Source organism: Cupressus sempervirens, chromosome 10, assembly GCF_028749045.1.
Source record: "Cupressus sempervirens isolate cs-2001-9-10 chromosome 10, ASM2874904v1, whole genome shotgun sequence".
NCBI lineage: Eukaryota > Viridiplantae > Streptophyta > Pinopsida > Cupressales > Cupressaceae > Cupressus > Cupressus sempervirens.
The window spans coordinates 839,810,983-839,827,156 of record NC_143127.1 but is presented as its reverse complement, the minus strand read 5'-3'; positions in this window follow the sequence as shown (position 1 = coordinate 839,827,156).

The window sequence follows — 16,174 nt, the reverse complement described above, 5'->3', positions numbered from 1 at the left end:
TTCCGTACCACTAGTGGACCTACTCCAATGTTGGGAGTGAAACCCAATTTTCTCATAATTTCTCTGGCTTTATCTGGAAAAGAATTAATAAAATGCTGTTTCTTCTCATTCATTACCTCCATTATCTCAGAGAAATTACTCATGAGTTTATGTACTTTGTCTGCATTGTTTGCAGCATTACTAAGAGGACTGAAATTTTTATCAAAACAATTAATGAATTCCAAAACTTTTGAATAGACTCTCCATTTTTCTTTCTTTATTTCTTGCTCATGGAGAGAGTATTCATTTCTTATTATATCTTTTGGAAAATAGAATTCATGCTGGACTGGACGTAGCTTGATTCTCAATCTAAGGGCAGAGTTAAAGAAACCTTCTGCATCACAAAAACGAGAATGAGACACTGCCATTTTATATTGATCCAAAAATTTATGGAGGAAGACCCACCCTTCTTTAGTTATCACAAACTGGTGGGCTATAGTACAAGTAGGAAAAATTGATCCTGTCCCCCTTTTGTGAAAAAAGGCCTCCTCCACTCCTCCCAACTGCCACAAAAATTCAGCTATCCCTACCTTCAAGGGTACCTGATAGGGTAACACATGGGGTGTTCCTTTGAAACCATAGACCCTGATGACCGTTGAGACTGAATATGGGATAATATCTCCCCAATTATGTGAAACCTTTAGATTGTGGGTTTTGTCCATAGGCCTGATAAGGTGCATTAATGCCTTAGGGATTCTGGGATTGTCACTCAATAAGAGGCACCTTAGTTTGGAGGCAAAGTGCCTATCAAATCTAACGAAGCTAGCATTTTCTGCTTCCCAGGTCATGTCTGCACTCCATAATTGGACTGGTAGTGCTTCCCCTTCTTGTTCTCTATTTAAAACCATTTCTTTACCAAAATAAGTGGCCCCTTTAAAAAGAAACATATGCATCAGTAAGGAATACTGACCCCAAACCTTTTCCACCTTGCCCTGTGCAATCCCCACCAATCCATGATGGATCTCATTTGCCAAGTAAGATGCAAAATCAAAAATTATTTCCACACCAAAAGAAGAGATTTGGGTGATCATATACATAAAGCTCACCGGAATAAAATCTTCTTCGCCCTCTCCGCAGACTCTGCACAGGGTCCTATATATCTCCACTGCCCTGGCATTAAAACATGATTTCTTGAAGGGCTCTTTAGAAGATGATGTTATGGTTGGGAGGCCTCCAATTTGGCCTATGTGGGCTTTCAGTGCACCCTGTCTAACTACATACCTCTTGGATATATATTCTTTTTCTAAATCTATCAGATTAATGGGCACATGATACATGGTGAGGGGTCTCAGACTGAATACCTTCCTAATCTCCTCGGGACTGATGGTAACTAAAGCCTCACCATCTATTCTCCTCACTACCTTAGTGGCTTGGTCATAGTTTTTTGCTATGGCTTCAAGCAAGTCAAAATCTATAAACACGCTGGGAACAACAAGCTTCCCAAGATCAAAATTCCAAATGTTGGCATGAGGGGCATATAACTTTCTCTCTGCAAACCATTTCTTGAATAAACTCAAACCAGTCTGAGCAGTTTGAGCATCCCGGACCCAATTACCCTTATCATACAATCCATCAGCTACCCTAAGCCTAGGATTGAGTGAGGTTAACCTCTTAACTTGCACCGTTTCTACAGTGGACTCAGGAAGTAACTCAAGCAAATCATCATGCACATTTCTATCCAGGTAGTTTACTGCTCCTGTAAATCCCTTCTTAGGAGGCATCTTGGGCTATCCTCTTTAAAACTTAAAAGCTCACAAAGATGATGGCAATTTTACTTACTTGAATTCTGTCTCAATTTTCCTTTGAATTCCTGCAAAATTTCAGCGAACAGATAACTTGACAATTTCTTATCAACCTTGGCACGCTTTTCTTTTCAGTAATAGCTTCTGCACAGGAATGGCTTCAAATCTTTTCTCGCGTGAAATGAAACTGATGCAATCTCTCTGTATTATACTCTATTTTTTCTCACGGACGAAGCTTTCTTGTCTAATTAATACAGAGAGTGGCACTACATTTTTAATTTAAAACTGCACCGTTGATCTTCAAAGATCCTACGATCATGCGGTACAAAGAGAACAACTAGGAGTTACACTTGCCATGTCAGTCATATTACCCAATGAGAGCTTGCCACGTACATAATTCTTTCTTTTGATGGCGCTTACCTTTAAACCCACTGACGACAGAGAACACGTGTCAGCATGTCGCTACTTCGTTATGCATAAAGAACAAGCACCTTTCCATAACGAGGCGGCGACAACCGTTGATCGGATCAAGAAATGATCGAAAGATACGCTACAGGGCTTCTTAAGAAAGAAGGCGGTTGGCCCATCTCGCTATGTCGCTATAATTATCTTCCTTGCAACTCATCATAACGAGATAGCGAGCTCCGTTGATTCACTTTAAGCTGATGTTCCAGATTTCTTGTACATTTAGTCAGGTAAGCATTAATGAGAATCGGATCTCTGCATAGCTAGCACATGTCAAATTTTATCAGTCACCTGTCATTACACATCATCATAGATCTTGCCGATCTTTTACCATTTTACGGGGCCTCGCTAACTCACTAACGGTGAAGCACCTCAACTTTCCGATAGCGAGGTAGCGAGCTTCGGCACTTAAAAGGATTCCGTGCCGGAAAAAGCAAGGGGGTACCCAGTAATTACTTCCGTTAATTAAAACTGATTCTGACAACAGTATTCATGACAAGTCATGCCACCTGGTGTAATTATGATACAAGCAAGATGCAATGTCATCATTTTAAGATTTTCACGTGGCCTCGCTACTTCGCTAACGGTGAAGTGCCTGAATTTTCCGATAGCGAAGTGGCAGAACTTCCGGAAAAATCAACATTCCGACTCTGATGTCAAATATTCTAGTGGGTCCTTCTTCCCCTTTTTATGGCGAATTGCAAAGTGTACCTGCACAATAAAGTAATTAATAAGCAAATCTCCGATCGCCGCACCTTCACTTCATGGTCCCATCGCTTAAAAACTCGACACTCGCTATCTCGCTATACTTAATGAGCATGCAACTTTCAATGGCAAGATAACGCCAGCAGTAGATCTAATCGGATCTGACGGTTGGGACAAACAGTAAGAAAGGTAACCCGGGAGAAAGGAAAAGGAATAAGGAAGCATATTCGCTTCTTTTGAATTTTGAAAATTTTCGCACCCGACCATTTATAAATAGAGATGAATGTAAGGCTTACAAGGCGAATATTTCTTATAGATGGTTTATCCAAAACCTTATACTTCACTTAGACATAGAACTTCTGACTTTTCTATGGTTTAACTGAAGAATTTTTTACTGCAGAAAAAGTCAGACCAACAGTGGCTCTGTCTGGGGATGATAGACTACTTGAGTCTATGCAAGGATTCAGAATCTATGGGAGAGCAGACCACACACGCGGGAAATGACAACTTCTTCAGAGAGCACTGAGCAACACACAAAAACAAAAACTCAGACTGTACAAGGATTTACAAAAAACAGGACGCTGGGAAAACCTAAAACTAATGTTCATGGAAGAAACTAAGTATTTTTTCAAGAAAAATACCTCTTCAAGAACTGTCCATGAACTGGCAATTCAAGAATATTATCAAATACATCTTTGATTATGTAGGAATCTTCACCCCAAGTATTCTCAATGAGATATGGGCCTAACCAAATGGGGTCAAATTTGCCATGTTTTCCTTTATCTTCAATTCTGGCGTTCCACATTAAGACTAGGTCTCCATTTTCAAATTTCTTGTTTACAGTTCTTTTATCATAGAGTGTTTTGACTTGTAACTGCAATTTTTGATTTCTCAGAGATGCTTCTCTTCTGGCTTCGGTCAATCCTACCAGTTCATTCATTCTTTCTTTCATTTCATCAGTAGTATCTTCATCATATGACTGGATGTAATTGTATAATCCCATCAAATTGTTCTGGGGCATTCTAGCTTGAATTCCATACACTAAATCAAATGGAGCCACCCCAATTGCCTTATTTACAGTTACTCTGTCAGCCCATATTGCCAACTGTAACTTGGAATCCCATGCCCTTTTATTATCGTCCAAGGTTCTCTTAATGATTTTCAACAAGCTTTTATTTGTGGACTCAGCTTGTCCATTCCCTTGTGGGTGATATGGGGCAGACGTTGTTCTTGTCATTCCATATTTATCACAAAAATTTATGAATTCCTCAGACCTAAAACACATAGCATTATCTGTGACAACTTTCTGTGGACATCCAAATCTGGAAATGATATTATTCAATAAGAAATTATTTACTACTTTACTCGTTGCATTTCTGGTAGGGATAGCCTCTACCCATTTTGTAAAGTAGTCAGTAGCAACCAGAATCCAGGAATAGCCAGTACTGGACTTGGGAAAAATTTCTCCTATGAAGTCCAGACCCCATTGTTGAAAAGGTGCTTTAGTTTCAACTGGCTTCAGTGGAGTATTTCCTGAGAATTTCAGCTTCCCAGCAAATCTCTGACAAGGATCACATTTTTTAACCATAATTTGAGCATCTTTGAACAAAGTGGGCCACCAAAAACTAGCTCTCATTATCTTATGTGCAGTAGTTTTGGCCATGTAATGTCCTCCACATACTCCAGCATGCATTTCTTTCAAAATCTCATTTGCCCTTTCTCTGTCAACACATTTCAACAGAACTCCTTCAAAGTTTCTCCACCATAAGTTATTTTGAACAATTACATACCTGATGGCTTGCAATTTAATATTCCTTTTTTCATTATCAGGCAGATGGGGAGGCACTTCCATGTGTTGCAAATAATGTATAACATTAATGTACCAGTCACACTGGTCCATGTCACATAAATCAGTTCTAAAATCATCATTTACTAGGTTTATCTGATTAGCTTCCAGGTTAGTTTTGGCCATAAGTTTGGCCAAACCTTGACCTCTGACTAACTTAGTTATCTGCATATCAATGTTAAATTCTTGGATTCTATTGATCCATCTGCATCTCCTTCCTGACACTTCCCGCTGAGAGAAAATATCTTTAACTGCAGCACTAGGTACAAAGGCAATAATAGTAGCACCTACCAAATAACTTCTGAATGCTTTTACAGCCTTTACCAAAGCATATGCTTGTTTTTCATTTATTTCATACTTCAGTTCAGCATGCTGCAGGGATTTGCTAAAAAAGGCAATAGGCTGTTCATACCCTTCTTGGTTTTTCTGTAATAAAACTGCAGCCACAGTATGGAATGATGCAAAAGAAAAGATATGCATGGGTTTTGTATAATCTGGGGTCTTCAACACTGGAGCATTTTTTATCGCAATCTTTATATCCTGAAATGCCTGTGAAGGTTCACCATTCCAATCTATAACAGCTCCTTTCTTGAGCATTTTTGAAATGGGTCTACTGATTTCAGCGAAATTTGTAACAAACCTCCTCAGAAAATTAACCTGGCCCAAAAAGGACTGTATACCTTTCACGTTTTTAGGTTTAGGGACTTTATCAATAGCCATTACCCTTCCTGGGTCTACTTTTACCCCATCCTTGGACACTATGTGTCCTAATAACTTTCCTTCTGTGATCGCAAACGAGCATTTCTTTGGGTTTAGGGATACCCCATATTCCAGGGCTTTTATAAAAAAATTTTCCAAGTGTTTGCATTGATCTTCAGCCTTATTAGAATACGCTGTAAGATCATCCTGGTACACAACCATAAATTTTTCAATATATTCATGAAATGCTACATCCATGGCTCTTTGGAAAGTAGCTCCTGCATTAATCAAGCCAAAAGGCATCCTCACATACACATACGTTCCCCAAGGGGTTGTGAAGGCTATTTTGAACTGTTCACTTTCTTTTACCAGAACTTGATTATATCCAGAAAAGCCATCCATCATTGACATCAATTCAGAGCCGGTCACTTGTTGCAACATAGCTTCCATATTAGGTAAGCCATAATTATCTTTTAGAGATGCAATGTTTAGATTTCTAAAATCCACACAAAGCCTAATATCTCCATTCTTTTTTCTTACAGGAACAAGGTTTGAAACCCAAGTGGAATGCCTAATTGGTTTGATTATTCCACCATCTCTCAGCTTTGTCAGTTCTTCCTGAATTTTTGGGGCAAGGGTAGGATTGATTGGCCTCTGTTTTTGCCTAAAGGGTTTTACATTTTCTTTCAACGGTATGACATGCTGGAAAAGGTCCTCCCTATAAGCTTTAGGGTCATCATACGACCAAGCAAAAACATGCCTGTACTTTCTAAGTAGGTCAATCAATGCTTTTCTGATTTGAACTGGCAGATCTTGGCCGATGTAAACCTTTTTAGGAATTTCATTCGTTCCCAAATTCACTTCTTCTAGCTCCTGCGGTTTGGGGTCCTTTATTTCCGATCTTACTCTGTCTTGGTTATCAAAAATGTTCTCCAAGACTACCAATCCCTTAGGCATCTTATTTGTTTTTAATTGCATGATTTCTTGACCAAAAATGGTTTCCTTCCCATTTATGGTTTCAATCAGTCCATTGCAGTCCATCTCCTGCCCATGGTATTTGTCTTCATTTAGCAAAAAATTTGTGATATCTTTGTCATCTTCAAACACCTGCCAATTGTCAATGTTGTCAGGTATAGAAGGTCTGTTTTGAATCTCAATCTGGGAGATTCCTGCAAATGATATTTCTTTTGGCTTGATAGCTACATTAGCCAGAAGATCAGCCATTTTATTCTGGGTTCTATCTCTCCATGAGATCCCAAATGCATCAAAGAATTCTATTTGATCCCAGACCATGTTTCTATATTGTTTTAATCTCCTATTTTTTGAGGAGTATGTTCCTTTAATCTGAGAGATGATCAATTCAGAATCCCCTATGACACACAATTTCTTAATTTTGTTATGTGTGGCCACTTTGAGACCTAGCAGCAATGCTTCATATTCAGCAATGTTATTTGTGCAAGCAAACTTCAAGGTGAATGAATACCTGAAGGTGTTATTTTCAGGGGATACAAAGACTACACCTGCCCCTGCACCTTCTTTAGAACTAGCCCCATCAAAGAACATTGTCCACAGTTTTGGTGAATTCATGCAACATTCAACCTCATTTTCAATGATATCAGGTAAGTTTTCCACTTCCTGAATAATTAATTCAGCCCTGAAAGCATTAATCCCAGTGTCTAGGAAACAGGTGGTATCTTTGTCAATTTCTTCACCTAAGATGTGGTTAACCCTTGGTTCCCTATTTACCCTGACAGCTTTGTCTCCTATATGGAAAGTGGCATAAGTAAGGTCACATTGTAGGCTTCCCCCCATGGCGGCACTCCATTTTCTGGAAAGTAGCATCCCGTAATGTGGGGGTATATCCACTACAAGGACAGACATGGTTAATTCCACCTCAAGAAATGCAGCCAGTTTGAATGGTAAGGCATTTATAGTACCAATTACTGGAACCTCTCTAGCATCCATCCCTCGGCATCTACCTTGCTTAGTATCCACCTTCAATCCTAGGGCTTCCATTACTTTAAAAGGCATTATAGTCTTAGAAGCTCCAGAATCTATCATACAGTTTTTCAAGGTTTTCCCTTTTATGATTAAACTAAGGAAAAAAGGATCAATATCTTGTATGAACGCAACTGATGAATCATCTAAGAACATCTGAGGAATCTGGGATATAAAACCATTGTCCTCTATTATTAATGGGGTCTGTTGGGCTACAGCTTGATTATCAATACTATTGTTGTTTGCTATCCCACCCAACCATGACAAAGCTTTATTTTTATGTTCTTCAATTCTAAAAAGCTCAGACAAGGGTACTTTCATAGTAATTTGAGATAACATGGCAATCATATCAACAGGTTCAACCACAGTAGGTTTTACGATAGTACCTGGGATCGGAGTCTTTTGAGTAGTGGGCACCACTTTTAGCTTGACAACATCTGGTTCTGATTTCTCTGGTTGCACTACGGTCTTTGTGCTTCAACTTTCTGAAATTGAACCTTCTTTTTTGGTTCCCATTTCTGACCCTTGTTCTCCTTGATCTTAGACACATCTATACTGACTTTCTTGTGTTGATCATCTGTCTTATGAGTGGTGTCTTTGATGAACATACTAGATGGCCTTCCTGCTTCATTATTTATTGCTCTATTTCTCAAATTGTAATTACTGTGGACTTGTGAAATCATTTCGGCTGTAATTCTATCAATTTCCTCCTTGGAGGGGATTCTTAGGTTTGTGAAACCTACTTCAGAAAATGTATTGCATACCTTATCTGTATCATTCTTTTCATCATCTGCAAATATTTGCTGATGATGTAACTGGTAAGCAATTCTCTGGCTGGTAACATCATTCTCAGGTTCTTCTGAATCAGAATCTATCAAATCATCAGATGTGTTCGCCATATTGCAACTTATATCATCATGGTTCTTTTCTTCTGTTTCTTCTTCTGCTTGCACTCCTTGAGCTTGGGCGAATGATTGGGCAACAACACAATAATCAGCAGAATGAGGTGATTAGCATATAATGCACCAAGGTACATCATCATTCATATTTACAGTGTTCCTTTGCAGGGGGTCTGGGGTACCCTTATCCTTCATATTTTGGATCTGGTTAGGAACTGGTTTACCATCTTTCCATTGGGTGGTGTAAGGGTAATTCTGCATCCTAGGCTGTCTATTGAAATTGATGTTATTCATAGGGGTTCTCTCAGTAACATTTGTCTTATTGAAATTAGTGGGATTCATTTTCTTAAGCATTTCTAAAACATGGCCTATAGTAGGTTCTTCAGGCCTTTTTCCTATGGGAGTTTTGTCACCTTCCCTTTTATTATTGTTCTTAGGGTTGAAAAGCTTAGGATCATCCCTCCTCCCTAATTTGCCAGAGGCCTTTCTATTATTTTCTATATTCACTGCAACTCTATAGGCATCTCTCAGAGTTTTAGGATCTTTATCTCTCAATTGGTAGGCCATTTTGCTATCAAAGGCATTAAAATAGGTTGTAAGATAGACGTCTTCATTTAACCGCATAAACTGAAACAGTTTGTACATCCCTTTCTGAAATCTCACATTGAAATCAAATGTGGATTCATTTGGATTCTTCTTGATATTGTTGAACTCATTCAACATGAATCCTGCATTAGTATTGTCCCCATATTGTTCCTTGAACAATTTCTCCAAATCACTCCATGAAGTAATACTATCATCAGGCAACCTCCTGAACCAATCCCTTGCATCCTCTGTGAGTGAATGCACAAATAATTTCATCACCATATCCTCATGTTCAACTTCATAATCATTTAGCATGTCAATGAAAATTCTCAAATGTTCTTCACCAGTGACAGCATTATTTCCAGAAAACTTCACCACTTTATCCCTTAAATCAAAAGATATGGGATGGGGGGCACCAGGAATACCGGCAAATGATATTTGTCTATATTTTTCAAGGTATATAGGTTTCTTCTGGAAACCAGGAGCGTTAGAAGTACTAGCTGCATTAGCTTGAGTTAGGAGAGCAGCTTGGGATAGCTGTGGTGGGACAAATGGGACTTGAGTGCCAATATTGGAAGATGAGGTAGGAGCAGGTTGAGGTGCTTTCTGAGTCGGGATTATGGGAGCATTAACTGGTGCAGGATTTGTAGGTGGGATAGACAAACTAGGCCATGAATTTAATGCAGAATTAGACTTTATGAATTGGATTTTCCTTCTGGTCTCTACGGCCTGAGCTTCATTTTCAACCTTCTCAAGTTCTTTTGCAAGGTCTTCCTTCTCCTTTCGAGCCTTCTCTAGTTCTAGATCTAATTTTGATATGGAGGGTTGTATAGGTTTGCTCGGTATAGCTTGAGGCTCATTTATTTGGATTCCTACAGCCTTGCCTTTCCCTTTATCTGGAACTATTCCAGTGGGCTCTATTGGATTAACTTGAATGGGTTTATAAGCTTGAATTTGAGCAATAATTGGTTCTTGTCTTTGATTTAGGAGTTTTTCCTGTTGTTGAACTTTAGCTCTTAGATTATCAATATTTCCAAAGACGTCCTGATGGAGAGTGGGGATATTCTCTTCTAATTTTTTATTTTGCTCTTTCAAAGCAGCCATCCTTCTTAGCAGAGTATCTCTTTCTATTATTGCATCCAAAGTGGCTCGCTCCCTGTCCTTTTCAAGACGGATGCACTTAGCTTCTTCCTCAGCAATCCATTTCTTCAAAAATCCTATTTCAGATTGCACTTCTTTAGAATCAGCAGAGGTTTCCTCGGAATCAGCAGGATCATCTAGATCTATAAGGTTCGGTTCCATATATGGGGCTACTCTGGGATTAAAAAGGTTATCAGATGAACTCCTGAATCCTAGCCTACAATTTATATCTGCTAAAGGCCCTAGTCTGGGTGAAGCAATTCCCATAGTAGATACGTCTTTATCTTTAAAAACTCTCTGATCTGGTAATGGGGTACTGAAAATACCTCCTAAAAGTCTTGTATTTTCGGATTCAGAACTAAGTGAAGATGATTCTCTTGCTGTTATCGGTTGATAATGGGAATTTACAGAGGCATTACCTCTAGGCTTCCAAGTAGGATTTGGATCTATTCTTTTCTTATTTTGGTTCTTCCTACCACCTTGGGGTAGATCAGTATACATTGATACATCGAGATTGGCTCTCATGTAAGCCCTTGTGTTTTTTCTCTTGTCATCCATATTCTCCTTTTGTTACAATAAGCACTAGCTTCAAAACCTTGACTGAGTCACCACCCTTTTTCGGGAAAATATAATAACACTCCTTACTGACAGAAAGAAAACAATACACGAGCGGGAATAAAAATACGGCACAAAGAGATCAATCACTGATGTTGTAAAACTGCAACACTTGCTTGTTAGATAAGACACTCGGATAAGCTGGATGTGTTAGTGTGTAGCAATGGTACTTGGGTTTGTATCTTCTTTAGATTCTCAAGTTTTGACACTAATGAGTCCCCAGCAGAGTCGCCATTTTGTTGGTGTTTTATTTTGATGTTAACAGTACTAAAACTACTAGGCGACAAAAGGCTTAGTACCTAGATATCAGTACATACACAACCTAAAGAATAGCCAATTCTCATTATCACTTGCATATGCAAAGTATTAGGACCCAACTTCAATAAAACCTTAGACGGTTTTCTACTCTTTTGGCTCTATAAAACTAGGGTGGGTGCACCTGGGGATGGTTCAAAGATGGAATAATTGTATGAGAATTATCCTTAGTTTCATTTTGATTCTCATCTCTAAATCCTTAAACATATAAGTAAATAACTGATAAACACATCCCTTGAATAGATATGGCCAAGAAATCTTCTATAGCTCTGCAGATGTTTCCAACAACAATGGCTAAACTAAGCTAAAACAATCTAGGCAGGCAAGTGCTGGCCAACTTTGAAAATCTTACAGGAAAGATAAATGAAAATTGATTTTATGATGTATTTTGAAAAAGCTAGTTATAATATACTTCTCTTTTGGCTGAAATACTTTCGATCAGTGCCTAATCCATTGGAAATTCAGAGTCAAGTAAATTCTTAGATCTAATTTGTTGCTTTGCAACGAATTTTCATCAGCAATTCTTACCAGAATTTATCATTCAAAAATCCTTATTAACACCCGAGCAACCTCATCACATTCATCAAAGCCTTTACTTAATCCATTGAATTAACAGCAATAACAAATGGATGTACAGTCTTACTAAATTGCAATCAATTGCATAAGCTTTTACTCACACAACATCAAAGTAGCTCAGTACTAAAAAGGAGACAAAATTCAGAGAAGAATAGATATGGGGACAGTTCATAACTTGTATTCATTTCCTTTGAAAATGATATATCCTTTACAAAAGACCCAGAAAAACCTTCAGAGAAGAAGCACAGTTCTTTCTACATTCATCCATATCTCAGAAAATTTTGACAGAAAAAGCATACTATAAATTTCTTTCCAAAAATGTTTGGACCAAAAAAGAACTAAGCACAATACTTAGTGAAAAACCAAATTCAGACCATTCTTTAGCCTTGGGATCTCACTTAAATAATTTGAGATGCAACAAGCTTCAGGCTACAGAAGGTGACAGGTGTCCTTCTTTTGAAAAACAAAAAACAAGAATAACAGAAAGGTTGATTACAACAGCATTTCTTGGCGGGTCCCTTTCTGTTATGCTTCTTGGTTGTTATGATCTGCTCTCGCAATCATTCTTCATCTTCAGAGTACATACCCATAAGGTCTGCAAGTGATGTATCATCTTCTGTTACATGCAAAATCACTTTAACCTGGGGATTTTCTATGTCATCATTGCTGACTACAAGAGTAACTATTACTCTTACATCTTCCTCGTCATCTTCTCCTGACATCTGTTCACTAAACTGATCTTTCCATCTATTGAAAGTATCATCATCTAGCCAATCAAAACTTAGGGTTTCTCTTTGTATCTTTATTAAAGAATTGGCATTTTCTTCTAATTCATCAAATTCTTTTCTTATATCAGCATAATACAGTTGTATTTTTACCAGCTCTTCATTTGTCTTTGCCCAAAACCAATAGCCAGTCTCACTGATGATGTTTGTTATTCTGTTATCAAATAATTCATCCATTTCTTTTTTCCATTTGTCCTTTTCCTTTACTGTATCAACAGATTCTAAGGCACAAGGAAATAGGGTGAATTTCTTAGCAAGATATCTTGAAAAACAGAGTGTCAATTTCCTCTGTAAAGAATCTCTTTTATTTTCAAAATTATCTAATTGATTTAATAAATCAAAAATCCTCTCAACCTGATGGTAAGGCATTTGAACTGTAGATATACAAATAATTGTAACATCATTATTTCTCTGTCTCCACTTCTGTGTAAGAGAATCTAGTCCATTCTTTTCTTTATTTAACTCATCTATGAGGGTTACAATCCTTGTCAACTGGTCATAAAAATTTGACCATTGTATTTTATCCCTCAAGTATGTCACACCCTGCCTCCATTTCTCTTCCTGCTGATTTCTAAATTCTATCTGCCACTCATGTAATTTGGTTTTTTCTGCTTCAAATTCCTTTGTAGTATAGAATTGGGGTCTTTCAGGGGTGTCAGGTATCTCAATAATAGGGGTTAATCCCACAGATGACTGTGGGGGATATGCAATTCTTAATGTACTGGATTCTCCTATTTTTCTCTTTCCAAGTACCTTTTCTAATTGAGATACCCTGTTTTCTAACTCAATTCTCCTTTTTACCTCTTGATTAAAGGCTTCTACCACTACTTCATATTTATTATGCATATCCATCATTTCCCTCTCTTCTCTTTCCGCAGTAGCCAGGGCAAATTTAGAATAATCCACATTCATGTGGGCTGCCTGTACATTTGAAGTGTCAGCAACTCTTCTTACAATGATACTCCCTGTCAATCCTGAATCATCAGGATGTGATGAAGTAACCCTGGATCCTCTTCTCAGGGACCACATAACAAGGGCAGCTTGATCATTGCTGAATGCTGTACCCAAGAGTTCCTCTTTATTTGGATCCTGGAGCCCTAAATTATTTGAAACAGAATTAAAAACTAATGCGTCAGCAATGTCCCAATTGGGCAATAATAAAACATTAGCATTTTTTACCATCTGTCTTCCCTCATCAGGGGTTATATTTTGGAACTCTTGAACCATTTGTTCTTTTATTAGACTTTGAATGGAGGCCTCATCCATTTCTGGATGTTCTGCACTCATATTATTGCACCTTTGCTCAAAAATGTGCATGTTTACTCTCCACGCAAACTGATGGAAAGCCCTAGATCTTACAAAATTGTTATCAGACAAAAAATGCTGACTGGCTTGTTCCAAAACAGGGTCCAATTCCCTTCCTCTAAAATCTGCTATAGTTAATTCAAAACTTGGTACAGGGGGTTCCTGAGGGTTCCCTTCATCAATCTCTGCTTGTGTAACAAAAATTTCTCCTTGTGACCCCATTTGTTCGAATTGCTCACTGGTGAGTTGTTCTTCCTCAACTCTTATTGGGGTTTTAGAAGGTGAGCCACTTTCATCAGGGGATTCTTCCTCCCTTATTATTCTTCTTCTTTTGGGGGAAGGTTCAGGGGGTCTTTCTTCTAGGACAGTGCTGGTGGATCCAACAATCTGTTTTTCTTTATGCACAACGGGCACCTGCTGTCGGACAATAGTATACCCTGTTTTCTTCCGTACCACCAGTGGACCTACTCCAATGTTGGGAGTGAAACCCAATTTTCTCATAATTTCTCTGGCTTTATCTGGAAAAGAATTAATAAAATGCTGTTTCTTCTCATTCATTACCTCCATTATCTCAGAGAAATTACTCATGAGTTTATGTACTTTGTCTGCATTGTTTGCAGCATTACTAAGAGGACTGAAATTTTTATCAAAACAATTAATGAATTCCAAAACTTTTGAATAGACTCTCCATTTTTCTTTCTTTATTTCTTGCTCATGGAGAGAGTATTCATTTCTTATTATATCTTTTGGAAAATAGAATTCATGCTGGACTGGATGCAGCTTGATTCTCAATCTAAGGGCAGAGTTAAAGAAACCTTCTGCATCACAAAAATGAGAATGAGACACTGCCATTTTATATTGATCCAAAAATTTATGGAGGAAGATCCACCCTTCTTTAGTTATCACAAACTGGTGGGCTATAGTACAAGTAGGAAAAATTGATCCTGTCCCCCTTTTGTGCAAAAAGGCCTCCTCCACTCCTCCCAACTGCCACAAAAATTCAGCTATCCCTACCTTCAAGGGTACCTGATAGGGTAACACATGGGGTGTTCCTTTGAAACCATAGACCCTGATGACCGTTGAGACTGAATATGGGATAATATCTCCCCAATTATGTGAAACCTTTAGATTGTGGGTTTTGTCCATAGGCCTGATAAGGTGCATTAATGCCTTAGGGATTCTGGGATTGTCACTCAATAAGAGGCACCTTAGTTTGGAGGCAAAGTGCCTATCAAATCTAGCGAAGCTAGCATTTTCTGCTTCCCAGGTCATGTCTGCACTCCATAATTGGACTGGTAGTGCTTCCCCTTCTTGTTCTCTATTTAAAACCATTTCTTTACCAAAATAAGTGGCCCCTTTAAAAAGAAACATATGCATCAGTAAGGAATACTGACCCCAAACCTTTTCCACCTTGCCCTGTGCAATCCCCACCAATCCATGATGGATCTCATTTGCCAAGTAAGATGCAAAATCAAAAATTATTTCCACACCAAAAGAAGAGATTTGGGTGATCATATACATAAAGCTCACCGGAATAAAATCTTCTTCGCCCTCTCTGAAGACTCTGCACAGGGTCCTATATATCTCCACTGCCCTGGCATTAAAACATGATTTCTTGAAGGGCTCTTTACAAGATGATGTTATGGTTGGGAGGCCTCCAATTCGGCCTATGTGGGCTTTCAGTGCACCCTGTCTAACTACATCCCTCTTGGATATATATTCTTTTTCTAAATCTATCAGATTAATGGGCACATGATACATGGTGAGGGGTCCCAGACTGAATACCTTCCTAATCTCCTTGGGACTGATGGTAACTAAAGCCTCACCATCTATTCTCCTCACTACCTTAGTGGCTTGGTCATAGTTTTTTGCTATGGCTTCAAGCAAGTCAAAATCCATAAACACGCTGGGAACAACAAGCTTCCCAAGATCAAAATTCCAAATGTTGGCATGAGGGGCATATAACTTTCTCTCTGCAAACCATTTCTTGAATAAACTCAAACCAGTCTGAGCAGTTTGAGCATCCCGGACCCAATTACCCTTATCATACAATCCATCAGCTACCCTAAGCCTAGGATTGAGTGAGGTTAACCTCTTAACTTGCACCGTTTCTACAGTGGACTCAGGAAGTAACTCAAGCAAATCATCATGCACATTTCTATCCAGGTAGTTTACTGCTCCTGTAAATCCCTTCTTAGGAGGCATCTTGGGCTATCCTCTTTAACACTTAAAAGCTCACAAAGATGATGGCAGTTTTACTTACTTGAATTCTCTCTCAATTTTCCTTTGAATTCCTGCAAAATTTCAGCGAACAGATAACTTGACAATTTCTTATCAACCTTGGCACGCTTTTCTTTTCAGTAATAGCTTCTGCACAGGAATGGCTTCAAATCTTTTCTCGCGTGAAATGAAACTGATGCAATCTCTCTGTATTATACTCTGTTTTTTCTCACGGACGAA